Below are 12,155 nucleotides of genomic sequence, written 5' to 3' on the forward strand. Positions count from 1 at the left end.
TGTGCTGCCTCTGCAATTCAAATATTGGAATTGTTTCCCACCTCTGCATCCACTGTATACGGCGTTTTATCAGATCTTGAGTGAAGATAAAAGGCAGGCATTCCACCACGTTATCTATAGGGACCTATTGAAGGATAAAGCTAAGTAGAGGAGATTTTGGAATCAGCAACTCTGCATGGCTTTGTCTTGGTGGGTTTGGAGAGAAAGAAATGCTTGAGTGTTTCTCAGTAGGAAAAGTCATCGTTTCCTAGTTTTATAGGGGAGCTTGGGGCCTTGAATCTTAGTGGTGTAGCTGTCAATATTTTACCCGTTATTTGCCACAGATAAAAAAATTCTGATTCCACGGGCGTTGCCAGTTTAATTTAGGAGGTTCCTTATTTACTTCAATAAGTAACCTAATTTAGGTGAGATGGGGGTGGGTTGGAGTTGGCGGGTGGCTGGTCCCTATTAAAAAAGAAAAAGAATCATGCGAAAATAGGCCTTTTTTTTTAAGCAAAAAGAAAAGGCATTTCAACCTTTTTTTTTTTTTTTTTTTTTGCTCGCTATCATAAATTTAACACTAGATTTTTCCACCAGGCGACAATTATCAGGAGGCATCAGAACAGAATTAGATATCCGGAATGAGGAGGGGCAGCTGTCGGAGGATCCGGAGATGATTCAGAGGGTTATGGAGAGCTTCTTCAGGGCTAAGTGGACAAAGCAGCCTGCGGGTGGGAGCCTAGCGGATACACCCTCGCCTTTGGTTGGGGTGTCAGAGGAGGAGACAGCAGGTTTGATCAGACCGATTTCGGAGGGGGAGATTAGAGAGGCAGTGAGGTCCCTTGCGGGGGACAAGGCTCCAGGGCCGGATGGCTTCCCACCTTTATTTTTCCAGAGATATTGGATGATAGTAGGACGAGATGTGATGGCGGCTATACAGCAGTTTTTTCGCACAGCAGTGATGGCAGTAGATTGGCAGAGGACTTTCATCACCTTAATTTCGAAGCGGCAGGACGCCACGGAGCCGAGTCATTTTCGTCCGATCAGCCTTTGTACGACCTTGTACAAGGCTACGACGAAGATCCTTACTGTCAGGTTGAGAGCTGTTCTTCCTAGGCTTATTAGCCCGGAGCAGGGGGCTTTTTTGGAGGGGCGGAGTATATCTGACAATGTGCTTATTGCCCAGGAGTTCATGTTTGATCTCGGTAGGGCTCCGGTGAGGAGGAGCTTGATGGGGATCAAGCTTGACATTGAGAGGGCCCATGATAGGGTGAGATGAGATTTCTTGCAGCAGTCCATGCAGGGGTTCGGATTTCATGAGACTTAGATCAGATGGGTGATGGGCTGTGTGCGTGCCCCTTCCTTTGCTATCTTGGTGAACGGGATGCTGTCCCACTTCTTTCTGTCCTCAGGGGGGTTGCGTCAGGGATGCCCCCTTTCTCCCCTGTTATTCATTATGTGTTCCGATGCACTATCTAGAGCCCTACAACGGGCAGTGGTCAGTCAGGAGTTGGAGGTTTATAGGCCGGCGGTGGGGGCTCCTCCGATCTCCCACTTGCTTTTTGCTGATGACTGCTTGCTACTGGCCAGGTCGTCGCGGCAGATGGCCCGGGTCATCTGTCATATTATTCAGGATTACTGTGCAGCATCGGGACAGAGGGTCAATTTGACCAAGTCAGCTATTATTTTCAGCCCGAAGACCAAAGTGGCGGTAAGGCGGTCTATATTGGAGACCCTGGGGGTGGGAGAGCAGGAGGGCATGATGACATATTTGGGGGTCCCACTCTCCGGCCAGCGGTTGCAACGTAGGAACTGTACATCTTTGGAGCTCAGTATCAGACGCAGATTAGAGGGGTGGCAAATGCATACACTTTCTATGATGGGTAGGATCACTCTGGTTCGATCAGTTCTTACCTCAGTTCCCATCTACCTACTTTCCAATACTTTCATTCCAGTTACAGTCCTGAGGTCCCTTGAGCAGTTATTCAGGAACTTTATTTGGGGGAGGTGCAGTGGCAGAGATGGAGTCTATTTATTGGCATGGGATGTTGTGTGCCAGCCGACTAGCTACGGAGGTCTGGGGGTGCAGTCCCTGGTGACGATGCGGGAGGCCCTAGCGGCTAGACATGCAGTTAGATTTGTGCTCGAGCCCGAGAGTTTGTGGTCCTCGCTGATGAGGGCCAAGTATGGCGCCTTGGCTCCCGGGATGCGAGCTGGCCGTCACCACTCACCGATTTGGAGGGAGATTTGCACTAGAGCAGTGGTGGTGCTCCCAGAGATTAGATGGGTCATAGGTGACGGTTGGTCTATTGATGTGTTGGAGGATAGCTGGGTGACCGAGCTGCCGATCTGTCGCATGCCGACCATGGTGGATTCGACGAGATTAGCAGGCTGCAGAGTTAGCGAGCTGTTGACTTTAGAGGGGGGTCGATGGAGGGAGGAGATGATCCGGGAGGTTTTTGGGGAGCAGCTGGCGGAGTCGGTTCTGTCTTTTCCAGTCCCCAGCAGGGGGGCAGGCTAGTATGGGTCTCGACGGGACGGACGAGGGTTCGGGCTAGATCTCTATGCCTTGATCGGTAGGGAGCCAGCTCGTCAGATTGAGGGTGGTAGGATATGGAGGTTGCAGATTCATCCGCGGGTGGCTTTATTCATCTAGAAAATGGCCTGGGACTGTCTTCCTACGAGGAGCTTGTTAGTTCGGCGTGGCATGGCAGTTTTTCAGTGCTGTGAGGAGTGTGCAGATATTGAGGAGACGACCGAGCATGTTCTTTTGCAGTGCCCTAGAGCCAGAGAGATATGGAGGAGGTCACCGGTCCTACTACTCGACTCGATAGTCTCTGTGCAGGATATGATTCAGATGTTGAGAGTTTCCATGCAGAGTCCCCGATCTATTGAGGTAGGGATTTTGGTGGCATACGTGTCCTACCACATCTGGTTGGACAGGAATACCGGCCTATTTGAGGAGAGGAGGTCGTCCCCGAGGAGGGTGGTGGACAGAGCGACGCTATACGCGAGGGAGGTTTTTGCGGCTACCATTGAATTTTCTTTTGGGATAGTCAGGGACATCTGGGGTACTCCCCACGCTGCTTCAGCGCCCCGGTTTGCCTTTGTTTCTTGGGTACCCTCACCCCTTGGCTATCTCAAAGTAAATTTCGACGGCAGTCGGTCAGTGGATGGCGTGACTGGAGGGGTTGGATTTGTGATCAGGGACCACCTTGGTAGGTTGATTGCAGCAGGAGAGCGGCGCACGCTAGGACTCATAGTGGTCGGGGCAGAGTTGCGGGCTGCTTGGGAGGGTATATCCTATGCGTGGCAGGTACTTGGTGTGGAGCGGGTTTGCCTTGAGGGAGACTCATCTGTGGTTATCGACTGTCTCCGAGGGGCGGATCGATTTGGGGATGGTCATCCCCTCATTCGGGAGACTCGTAGGGTGGCGCGGGTGATGGGCGATATTCCGATAGGACATGTATTCAGGGAGGCGAATAAGGCTGCAGACTGGGTCGCCTCTTTTGTTGCTCGGCATTCCGGGAATTTTCTTTGGACGTCTGTAGAAGACGTTCATCCTTATTTACAACTTTTACTTTCCCGCGAATTAATAGGTTGTACTCACGTTAGAGTTATATGAAATGACTAGCCGTTTTTACCATATATATATATATATATATATATATATATATATATATAATCAAAATTGATTTGATGTGGTCAACGGGAAACTACATCTTCCTTGTTCTGCCAGATTCCTTTCCCTTAAATTTTTAGCCAATCCAATCTGCTATCTTAGGTTCTACTTTCTCATGGTTCGAGGGGAGGAAAAAGGATGTCGCCAAGGCCAAAGCTTCCTTACAGGTCATCAAACTCAAATTTTCATCTGGTAATCAAATTCGGACCATACACGAAACCTTCTCAAAGAAGTTCGTTTGGGCCCGCGTCCTGCATGTTACTTCGGTGTTCAGTTTCATAGCAAAAGCAGAACCACCCCCGACATTTAGGCTAGGGTCCGATCAGTTCATGTGCAGACCGCGATAGATGGTGAGAGCTCGAGGCGACTGGATGGTAGCTGGATTTGAAGGATGCGGATCCACCACAAGTTGTTTTGTTTATCTAGAACATGGCCTGAGGATGCCTGCCGACCATGAGTGTATTGGCGAGAAGAAGAATGGGAATCTTCCTGTTATACATGGATTGCCCGGAGCTAGAGGAGACGATTAGCCATGTTCTATTACAGTGCCCACGGGCCGCTGCTTATATGTGGCGACAGGCTTCTTTTCCCCTGCCGAGGTCTACTCAGCCTACTAAGGATTTACTCCGGCACTTGAGGGCTGCCTTTCGAGCTCCGAGTTCTGCTACCAGGGGCATTGTTGGTACCTATCTAGCTTATTACATTTGGCTGGATAAGAACGACAGAATCTTCGAGAGCAGGAGGGCCCTTCTGAGAGTTGTGGTGGATAAAGCTATTCCTCGGGCCAGTGAAGTCTCCGAGGCTACTACGACTGTTTCATCTAGATTAGCTAGAGACATTTGGGCTCCCTCTCTGCTGCTATAGTGCCTAGATATGTACTCACATTCTACGAGCCTCCCCTTTGGCCACCTTAAGGTGAACTTTGATGGTAGTCTGTCCGCTGGTAGAGGTGGCATGGGTGTCGCTTTTGTAATTAGGGATCACGAGTCCAGACTGATTGCGGCGGAAGAGCAGCGCACCTTCGAGTTATCTGTTCTAGGAGCAGAGACCAGAGCCGCATGGGAGGGTGTCTTTTATGCGAGGCGAGTTCTGGAGACCCGATGCATCACTTTGGAGGGGAACTCGATGGAGGTGGTTGAGTGAATTCTACAGGAGGGGTCAGGGGCCTTCGACCACCCGCTTCTAGAGAACGTCTGACGGTTGCAACAGGAATATGGCGTCTTTTAAGCTGGGCATGTGCTCCGGAAGATGAATAAAACTGCCGACTAAATCGCCTCCTTTGCTGCGCATCATTCTGCAGAGATTCTCTGGACCTATTATGCACCTATCCCAACACTGCTGTGAAGTATTTTGTTCTTTGACTTAGTAGGTAATGCTCACGCGAGATTACTGTACCAAAAAAAAAAGAAAGAAGAAGAAGAAGAAGAAACCACCTGGAAAAGGATACGATCATCTTGGACATTCCAATAAGCCTGCTGTCTTTAGCAGTGTATTCCAGATCCCCTCATAATCAGATTGATCCTGCTAGATAGATGGAACTTTGTTGCTTGGATTTCATCTCTAATGGAGATTAGAAGCCAAAACAACATAAAATCGTAGCTCAAATACATTGACTGAGATCAGCTATACCAGGAATTGCTACGAAAATGACTAAAAATTTACTTGTGACCCACCCACGCCGTGTAGTGTGTCGCGAACCGCCTATACATGTAAAGCCGTGTTTTATTTTGCAAACTTTGCCGTCAACAGAGTTACCTGTATATACAATCAAAGTTTCAAGTTCTTTAGTAATACACTGCTTTTGTATCCTCGTACAACAACCAAAATGGATCTCCTTAGAACAGTCTGAATTGTCTTTTCATGCCATAATATTTTTCCTCTCTCTCTCTCTCTCTCTCTCTCTGTGTTCTAAATGTTTTTGCAAGCCTCATAATACCTTCCATCAGCTTCTCCTGTTCATGTGGTTTGAAGGTTCTGATGTTATATATATCAGGTTATGATCAACATCTGAACAAACAAAGAAAATAGTAATTTTGAGAAAAAGATCGAACAAGACCTTCTACTTTGATAATCTATATTGAAAGTGTACGGACAAGCGTCTGAGTGTTGAAAGTGCATGAGCATGGCATGAATTTCTAGTTTTTTCAACAATTTACAGGAGATTTTCACCCAACATAAACAGATACCGATGATAAATGAATATCATGAACTACATTTATGAAATGTAGCCTTACCTTTACACTTGTCAACCAGTGCCAGTCTTAAGTACAAAATTTAATGTCTCTGTAGATAAGTACTAATGGGTGCCAATCTGAGAAAAAAATTTGGCGTCCATGCAGATAGATATTAGTATATTACTTGATTGCTAGATTTTATTTGCAGCAAAGCAAGCTTTGACAAGCATGCAAAACTAGTTTAGAAACGACAAATATGTTCGGGTTATCAATTTTTGACGACATAGTTTTTGACTAATAAAACTAAATAAGTTGTGCAATACTAGGAAAAAGCACAAGGTATCTATGCATTGATAAACAAATGTGAAGTCCTTAAGGTTTTTGCCGCCAGTATACCACTTTGCATAAACGTCCTTAATATCATTACAGTACTTCTTAACAAATTTCTTGCAAGAAGAACAAAAAATGTATCTACATATAGCTTCAGCTGTCGCTCTCACAAGCTTAAGAGCATATTATTTATGCTGCAAACTTTTCCAATTGAAAAGGGACTATTCAAACAGCCATCCACTCTGAAGTTTCACATAATTCACGCATCCAAAGGTAAGGATATGCACGCACATTTGCAATGAAATAAAAAACTCGTAATGAAAAAGAAAGCCTACAATTTGCACTAGTATTGACATGGTAACACGACTTTTATGGCGATAAGCACTAAACTGGTAAATAAATGCAAGGAGAAAATGTCATGTCATTGTAAATATAAAGCAATTCCCTTATAACAACAGCACATATTCATGCAGAAGAGGGAGTGTAAACCATCAACCATCACCTTCCAAGTTCTACTAACAAGATAAAGGAGACTTTTTCTGTCACTAGCTATGCACTCTCATGTATTCTTGAAAAAAGTAGACATTAAAGTTTTATCCACTTCTATTTGCTTTATTCAACAATAAGACAGGTACACTGTATCATTTCTTTGAAGTATTACGTAAGTTCTAATGTGCTGCTACTGTTCACGGTTATCCTAATAGGAAAAGTTTTGCAAGGTAATGCATGAAAAGCTAGCAAAGGAAAAATTTTGCAAGGTAATGGACGAAAAGCTATCTGGATGGGACATGAATCCTTCTTGGATCATTGAAATCGTAACCTTCATTCTTACAGTCTAAACATCGAATGCAGATCATAAAAAACACCAAAATATACCCTCTTCAAAGAACTGAAAAGTTAATTTCAGCATGCCAGACAACAGTTGTACAGAGAAACCTTTCCTGCAAGAACATATCTGTGGCTTGCTAATTAACAAGCAACAGTGCAGTCATGGTGTGCCTGCCGTATACGAGACTCAACTCCACAACCTCAAGATTAAGTTACCTTGCATAATGAAGAAAGCTATGGGAACCAGCACCAAACTACAGAAAGTAATATATCTGGGAACTTCAGAAGGATTCAGCATAATACCAGTCAAAAGCAGCTCCTTGTGTCATTGTCCAAAGATCAGTATTTTCACCTTCAAAATTTTCATAGGCTTTGAAGGAACCAGGAAAAGATTATAGGGTTAACTTCCCACAGATTCATCTCCCACCCCATAATCAATGCTCAACTCTGTTAGAGGAGGGATGTTCTCCATTGCAAAGATCATTAGATGAGGGTATGACTCATTATAGTGATCATAGAGTACAAACTGCACAAACACGTTTGGGCTACAAGAATGGCTCAGGTAACAAGCAGCATTCCTCATTCTCGATACATCTATTGAGAAGCTCAACTCCGGCAAAGAAGGGAAGCTAGGAGGTGTATAATCCGGAAAGACATCAGAAATATCTCCCCATTGCATCCATCTTCCTGGAAACCTACTGGGATGGATCAAACCATCGCCACCAATCTTAAAAATCTCCAACTGCTCCTTTGTCAGCACCACCCCACTAAACTCGCAAACAAATGCTCCCGCCCGGATAAAATCCAAGGACCGGACTCCCCACCCTGTTTCCCTCGACCGGAACACCTCCAGCTGATTCCTGACTCCCTTCTGGCTCACTCGGTTCCTGCAACTCATCGGACATTGGCACAAGGTGCCACACTCGTATATCAATGGCTTCCCCTTCAAAAGAAGCCCATTTCCATCATAAGCAAACTCACCACCATTTCTTCTTGCACAGGAGCAATCAAACGAGCAATTGGATGCACACTGACACCCCCGTCCTCCGTCAACCCAACCTCTCCTATTAAAAACACAACTCGGGTAGAACGGATGAGCGAGATACTCGAAGAGCAATGTCTCCTTGTCATCATCTATATCATTGAAAATGAACACAGGCAAAGTCTCCTTCCCGTTTGAGATGTCAAGGCTCAAGTATCCGACCGGCCTCACTCCCAAAGGATTGGTCTTCAATTCCTCTGCAAGCTTAAGCATGTAGCTGCCCATCATTTGCTGGCCTTCAATTCTTACAAGCTTGTACTTATAGACACCGAAGCCGGACTTTCCGGCATCATTCCAGCAGTCAACGACCTTATAGAGGCCATCATAGACATAAACCTTGCCGGAGGGGCTGCAATCGGACTTGGACCCACGGATAACCCGGATCTCGATGCCGTACTCCACGCTGTGCTTGAGGGCGAGGTTGCCAGCCTTGAGCTCTTGGTCCACTGATTGCCGGGCATCTCGTTTCTCCCTCCCGCCGTGGCCGGTGTAGATAAGGACGTCCCCTCTGTCGTCGTCGTCCTCGTAGCCGCCCGAGACGATGATGCTGGTGGCAATGGGCTCGCCGGTGCCGGTCTGACTGGCCGGTACGTAGTCGATCCCGGCCTGCATCTGCCCATGGAGGCCGACGACGCAGAGCTCCACCCGGTAAAAGAAGACGTCGCCGATCTCGATCCCAGGGATAGACCCGATGATCCGGCGGTCGCGATTGAGCCAGAGGTTCCGGTGGTTCATCATCCCCGCCGCCGCGAGGTCGGCCCGGGCTCGCCGCCCCAGCGGCGGCAACGGTAGCGGCGGCGTCCGCCACGGGGCGGCCTCCGTCCGCTCCTCGGCCCGGCGCAGGAGGTGCCGCAGCGACTCGAAGGTGATCCGGGCACGGCGGACGATGTCCCGGAAGTAGATCTGGTCGGCGGCGGCGACGGAGGAGACCCGGACCATCTCGGCAGAGCGGGGCTTCTTCTTCTTGGGGGAGGCGAGGTCGGCCACAGCGGGGACGATGGCCGTGGAGGATCCGGCGGCGGCATCGGGGACAGGGACGATGGCCGTGGCGGATCCGGCGGCGGCATCGGGGACAGGGACGATGGCCGTGGCGGATCCGGCGGCGGCATCGGGTGCTGGGACGATGGCCGTGGAGGATCCGGCGGCGGCATCGGGGGCGGGGACGATGGCCGTGGAACTTCCGGCGGCTCCGGCGCCGAATGGGAAGGCAAGGCGGCGGCGGAGGCCATCGACGTAAGAGGCGAGGTAGCTCTCGGCGCGGCGGAGGTCGTCGGCGACGAGCTTGTCGCCATCGGGTGCGGGGGTGATCCGGCGGAGACGGGGGAGGAGGTCGGCAAGGAGGAAGGGATCAGTATGAGGGTTGAGGCTTGGGAGGGGGAATCCAGGTCCATTTCCTGCATTCGAGGGTTCTTGCCGTTCTCCTGGTTCGAGTTTGGGGGAAATTAGTGGGTGAGGTGCTTGGTTTAAATCTAGGAAGGTAACTGGAGGGTCTGGTGGATCCATGGAAACTTGAGATTTGTGTTTGACTTTTCTATGTGTTTTTAGGAATATTTTACTTACCAAAGATGTAGATAGAGAGGGTTGGAGGAAGAGGAGGAAGAACGATCCATAGTGAAGTAGATGCCCCGCGAAAGTTGCAGCATACTTTCTTCTAAATTTTTATATAAAACAATTCTATCTTTCGTCTATTTATATTTTAAATTATATTAAATAAAATAATAATTTTTAATATTTAAATAAAAATTATAGTAAAAAAGAAGAAATAAAAAAATCTAAAGTAGAGTGGATGCCGCAAGAAAGAGGCAGCAAGAAAGAGGCAGCATACTTTTCTCCAAATTTTTATATAAATTTATCTTATTTTTTGTCTATTTATATTTTTAGTTATATTAAATAAAATAATATTTTTTAATATTTTAATAAAAATTAAAATGACAAATGGAAATGGTAAGAAATATTTGTTTAAAAAAATATTATTAAACACTTTTATCAGTATACTCAAGAATATAAATCAATTTTATATTTGATTTATAAATTGCCAAAAATCTCTAATTTATCCTCACTATTTTATTACAAAATCTAACATGGATATTTTTCAGTTACACCTTAGAGAAATCATAATTATCTATTTCTAGTGATAATGAAAATAACATAAAAAAGAACTCATTATATGAGTGTAAACGTTGCTTTGATTCCATAGAGGACTTGTCTGGATGGAACAAAGACAACTAGAATTTCCTGTTGCATCATTAGTACTCTAAATAATATTTTTAACTTACAAAAGTATACAAATAGAAGAAAGTAGAACATGCCAACTTCCTTAGCCGGTCATTGTGGTTGTACCAAAAGTGGAACCTTTTTCTTTTTCTTAAAGGAAAGCTTGGAGCCCTTTCTTTAGAGGTAAAAAGTCGATTTAAGAATCTGTATTTCTCTAAATAAATATTTTCTAAGCAATATTTAGATAAGAATTTATCTATATTTTGTTTGCATTGAAAAGTAGCTCTAAAATCTATTACTCGTGCTCTTTTACATATTATTTTTTCTGTATTTGTTGCTAATATCTATCCATATTTTCCATAATGCCCTTTATCTATATATATTAGATTATATAATATTATATAATTATAATTATAATATAATATTATTTAAAATAATAATAATATAATTTAATGTTAAGATTAGAAGTATTTTGGGAATAAAATAAAATATTAATGGAAAAATAATCTACCTATCTCCCCATGGATAAAACTTTTCTTTAATTTTATGGATAAATACTACTCATAAGAAAATAATTTACCCATTTAGAGAAGCATGAGAATGTGGGTAAATTGGTTAATGGAAAAATTGGCCAACTTTTCAATGATATTTATCCACCTAAGAACGAGCCCTAAAGAATTAATCCTCACTCACCTATAGATGAAATACGAACTTATATTATCAATTCTATCTCCTAATAAGTTGACCAATTAAACCAGTTGGCACCCACCTCTTAAGTGAAAACTAACTTTGGACTAACTTGCACGACAAACTTTTGAGATGCATGATTGTCATGTTAAGTAAAAAAACTAACCAAAAATCATTTATCAATTTTAAAACTCGCGCTGCATGGAAAACCAAAGTTTTTCTTTGCAACAAACCTAAATTATACACGTATCGAAAAGTTTAAAATAAGTTCACTTTCTATCAAACTTGAAGAAGTTTAGGAAACAATAAGGGAAGGCAATGCCCCTATTGTAGCATATTACCTACAAGCAAGTCATTTATTCCACGATCTTAGTTCGTGGCGATATTGGATATCCATAGATATAAATTGAGATATTATAGGATATTAACGGATATCATATCAATATGTAGACCGAAAGTCTTCAATATCTCAGAAACTGCCTCAACCAAACCCTACATATTGATTAGATAGTATGAGTAAACTATTTACATAATGAAAATTAAACAACTTGCAAGCAAATTAAAGCACGGAATATAAAAGAACTACATACATTTTGCTCATCAGACATTATAATTAATGGCTTTTCTACTGTATCACCACCAAAGCAAACATTTAGATGTTCCATAAAGAACCTCCATCTATCTTTGCACTCAATCTCCACCACACCATAAGCCATAGGAAACAATTTTCTATTCCTATCAATGAAAACTGCACAAAGTAGTATACCACCAAAGGGCCCTTTTAAATGACACCCATCCAATCCCAAAATGGGTCTGCAACCCTCTAAATAATCCTTCTTCATTGCCTCAAAGAATACAAAGATCCTTTTAAACATTGGGGCATGTTTAAATTGCACATGTCTCTCATGTAACTCAATTTTGACCAATATACTAGAATTCTTTGGCCTAAGTAGTTCAGCATATCTAGGAAGCTTGGAATAGGACTCACTATGCTTCCCCTCTACCCCTTTCGGAGCTTTTCTTTTTGCTCTATATAGTTGCATCATGTGAGGCTCAACACCATACTTTTCAGCCAAAATTTGGTACATTAGCTCCTAACTTATATGTGGATCTGCTTTTAAGTGATGCTTTAATACCCTCTATCCATTTTTATTTTGCATTATTATTCTTTATAGGCTTTACACATGTATGCTGGCCCCATAAGGTTTTTAACATGAAT

General features: G+C 44.3%; 1 pseudogene across 3 annotated transcripts; it reads right to left on the reverse strand.

The window, feature by feature from the left end:
* Positions 1–3,737: 3,737 nt before the first annotated feature.
* On the reverse strand, positions 3,738–9,671 carry LOC103711879 (histone-lysine N-methyltransferase family member SUVH2 pseudogene; annotated as a pseudogene). 3 transcript variants are annotated; one of them, XR_015974072.2, is made up of 2 exons: positions 7,210–9,671; positions 3,738–5,668 (listed from the first exon to the last, which is right to left on the reverse strand). The product of XR_015974072.2 is annotated as a histone-lysine N-methyltransferase family member SUVH2 pseudogene, transcript variant X3 (transcript). The 3 variants fall into 3 exon arrangements; XR_015974071.2 differs by having other exon boundaries at positions 3,739–5,668; positions 7,297–9,671; XR_015974070.2 differs by lacking the exon at positions 3,738–5,668 and having other exon boundaries at positions 6,950–9,671.
* Positions 9,672–12,155: the final 2,484 nt, after the last annotated feature.

The sequence above is a fragment of the Phoenix dactylifera genome, chromosome 16, assembly GCF_051530095.1.
Source record: "Phoenix dactylifera cultivar Ajwa chromosome 16, Ajwa_hap1_PhDact_Kaust_v1.1, whole genome shotgun sequence".
Classification (NCBI taxonomy): domain Eukaryota; kingdom Viridiplantae; phylum Streptophyta; class Magnoliopsida; order Arecales; family Arecaceae; genus Phoenix; species Phoenix dactylifera.